Source organism: Octopus bimaculoides, chromosome 24 (genome assembly GCF_001194135.2).
Source record: "Octopus bimaculoides isolate UCB-OBI-ISO-001 chromosome 24, ASM119413v2, whole genome shotgun sequence".
Taxonomy (NCBI): domain Eukaryota; kingdom Metazoa; phylum Mollusca; class Cephalopoda; order Octopoda; family Octopodidae; genus Octopus; species Octopus bimaculoides.
The window spans coordinates 11,387,536-11,391,611 of record NC_069004.1 but is presented as its reverse complement, the minus strand read 5'-3'; positions in this window follow the sequence as shown (position 1 = coordinate 11,391,611).

Sequence of the window (4,076 nt, the reverse complement as noted above, 5' to 3'; positions counted from 1 at the left end):
TATATATCAATTAAGCAGAAAATGGAGAAATCTTGATCAACAACAACTGACTAACATCGATTATTACTTTTTAATACAAAACTCTTATCATATCTAACAGCCGTTTCTGCTTCCAATGTCCTACAATGTCGCCAATGAAAATTCTGAGAATAATATTCGTCATATTTTGTAACACATCTGAGCTGGAGCATGGAGCTTCATCAGAATGAAGAAAAATACATAAAAGGAAAATAAAAGAAAAGAGGAAGAGCCTCGAGAAGAGGAATGAAGGCTTAATATATTATATATAATATGGGTGACTAATTCGCAATTTAACAACCTAAAGCCAGAAATAAATACGTCACTAAAGTGACAGGGGCCACTGGTCAGCATCAGTATTGCTAGAAATACATACACATATATTTATGTATACACATACATACACACATACACATGCACACACACACATGCATATGGCTGGCAAAAATGAATAGAACCTGTATTTCAAAGGGTCAACCTCATCACGTTCTGTGTCACGCTGAATCTCCCAGAGAACATCGCCAAGAGTACGCGTGTCTGTGGAGTGCTCAGCTACTTGTGCAATAATTTCACGAGTAGGCTGTTCCGTTGATCTCGGATCAGCTGGAATACTCGTCGTCATAACCGACGGAGTACCAGTTTTTTCTTTCTTTCTTTTTTCTTTTCTTTTCAAACAAGTTTATCAATATTGTACAGAGCCGCCAAGTAAACACGTCTAGCGGTCGCGGGAATTTGATGTTCCTGCTTGTAAACTAACACGGATTATAAGAGGTTCCGGATAATCAGTTCCTGGAAAGTTGGAGTGGTGTATGTATGGTGGTTCAAGTTGCAGACATTTTGACTCTAAAAGACCATCCTCGGTTATGTTATTTTACATAACGAAACAGAATGGCGCCGAGTGTTATAACAACGTTTCATTTATGAGTGCCACGTTAAAAGGTGATTGATTTAACGACTTATACAGCAGCCGTGTGTGTCTGTATTATTGTAAAAGTGATTAGATTATAGTTTCCTTTGTTATTTTTTATTGGAGAATTCTCTTATTTCTTTATTAAACAAACTAAACGGCAGACATCAGAGCAGAGTTATTTCCGGATTGTTGCAAGGAAAAAAAAAACGCCCCAAAAAACAAATAAAATAAAGGATAAAAGCTCCGTGTTTTAAAATTGAAACTCCGCTGACAACCAATAATAACAACCACAACAACGTTGCCATCATAGTTAAAGACTATAAAAATAGCAATATATATAAAAAAAATCTCACTGGAGTGATTTTTATGGGGAATAAAAAAGGTTTAGGGTTGAAACGCGGATGGAAGTGAAAGTTTATTGACTCGAACAAAACACAAAGGTTTATTAAAGAAATATGAAAAATCCTTAAAATATGTTCTTAATAAAACAAAACATAATAGCTGTGCTTCACAGGCACTTATATTTTGTATATACACAAGTGCATGCATACACACACAGATACCCTTCCCCTTACACATATATACATACGCAGACGTATACACACACATATACATCAATATTTCAAAAGCAGGTTATCAGCTTGAAATCACTCTGAAATAAGGTACTCTATACAGGGTTAGCTGTCAAGAATAATATCATATATTACTTTAAAGTAAAAAGAATGATTCATCACCGATGGCCATATGTTTCGCTCTGTAGGAGTCTTATGAAACGAACGCAGAATGTAGTTCTGTTGACTGAGTTTATAAATTCTGAAAGGAATATGACATTCATTTGATTAACTCTCACAAACGAAATATATCGGTATCTGTAACGAATCATTTTCAATTTAATTTAATGGTGTGTGTGTATATATACATACATACATGCACACACATGCATGTATACACATATGCACACACATATAAGGTTCAGAATCATAGCGAGGCACCTTCGGCAAGTGTTTTCTACATACCACTCACAAGATAGTGGTGACCAGTACACTTTCAGTGAAATTTTAAAGACAGAAACTGTACAGAAGCCAAATGTAAATATGTGTGTGTATGGACTTTACACACTACTACTACTACTACTACTACTACTACTACTACTACTACTACTACTACTACTACTACTGTAAAGTTTAATCGAAGATAAAGCTTCTCTAATATAACTTCAGTTTTCCGCTTTTCTGTAGGTCAGGCTGTTAAAGTGATACAGCGCCTTAAAACGTTACAAAAATGTATCTTGGGAAATCACAAAATATTTAGAAGTGGATGTACGATTGGGTTGGAAGTTGGTGAAAGGATTTTTAAGAAACGGGACGATATAGGGGTATATTGCGGGACGACGGAATAGAAGAAATGAACGAGAGAAAGAAATTGGAGAAAAAGAAATAGAGAGAAAAATGACGATTGGGTGAAAAAAAGAGAAAAAGTGAAGAGAAAGAAATTCGGATTGCTTTCACAGTGGTGGGCAAGTTTGTGAGCGAAAGTATGGAAGGGCGGTTTGTTTGAGAGTGAAGTAGAGAAGGAGAACGAAACGATATGAAGAATCACAGAGATGTATAAGATGATTGTGGTGTATTATTTTGGTGTAATTGTGTACAAAATATATTTAAGATTTATAGAAATGTATACGGGTGTTGCAAGTAGCTTTTGAAGCGTATGTAATATAATTGAGCAATCAGTTAACGATGTGTCCTTTAGAATTCCTCAGAGAATAATCAAAAATATATATGAGTTTGGAATTTCTTTTCAGGATATCCAAAAGTGGAACGAAAAATGTTTAGTGCTGCAAAAATTGTAGAATTTTGAAAATTGGTCATATCTTTTCACTTAGTTCACTCAGTTCCAAAACTTCCATTTGATATCGTAATTAAGTCGTTAATTTTTCAAATCCCAAATCTAGCATGACAAAGTAGTGTTTGCAAGTCCAGCTGAATTTCTGAAGGACAAGTTTACGACGACTCAAGCGAGTCAGCTCTTAAACTGTTATAATCTTTTTAATTATTGAAACACTTAACTATGGAACTTGCTATAAATCTATCGCTTGACATAGATGGTTGAGAGGTACACGATACAAGTTTAGCTGAGCTTACAACTGTCAGATGCTAATAGAGAACTTTTGTCTTCAATACAGAATGAGAGAGAGAGAGAGAGAGAGAGAGAGAGAGAGATAGGACCGCGGTTTCGATTCCCAGACCGGGCGTTTTGAGTGTTTATTGAGCGAAAACACCTAAAGCTCCACGAGGCTCCGGTAGGGGATGGTGGCGAACCCTGTTGTACTCTTCCACCACAACTTTCTCTCACTCTTACTTCCTGTTTCTGTTGTGCCTGTAATTCAAAGGGTCAGCCTTGTCACACTGTGTCACGCTGAATATCCCCGAGAACTACGTTAAGGTTACGCGTGCCTGTGGAGTGCTCAGCCACTTTCACGTTAATTTCACGAGCAGGCTGTTCCGTTGATCGGATCAACTGGAACCCTCGACGTCGTAAGCGACGGAGTGCCAACAACAATATATATACATACATACATACATATGTACGTACGTACATACGTACATACATACATACATACATACATACATACATACATACATACGTACGTACATACATACGAGTGGGGTGAGGAAAAATTCCTGGCTTTAATGGTGGCACGAAAGGCCTGGCTGGAGGCCTAACCATCCGAGTTCTTTTACAGAGCTTAGAAAAACTGAAAGAACGCCGAAATAAGTGTGTGACTCTGGAAAGGGATTATGTTGTCTAAAATCATGATTAACTGATCCTCCTGTATTTTCTTTTACTCAAAGCCTGGATCATTTCAGCACTCCATCGCACACACACACGCACACACATACGCACATACATCGTTTGGTAATAACGAAAGGCAGACATATCTAATACAAAAACGGAGTGCAATAGTTTATTTAGACTCGTCTAGTGACCTATATCTATGGATCAGCCCAAATAAACTACACAAACACACACACACACACACTAATATAAACCGCATATAAAACGATGTCTCTCTATCTGTTTGTTTGGATATCTGTCTGGCTGTCTGTATCTCTGTTTAGTTGCCTGGTTTCATCCCCGTGTCTCTTTA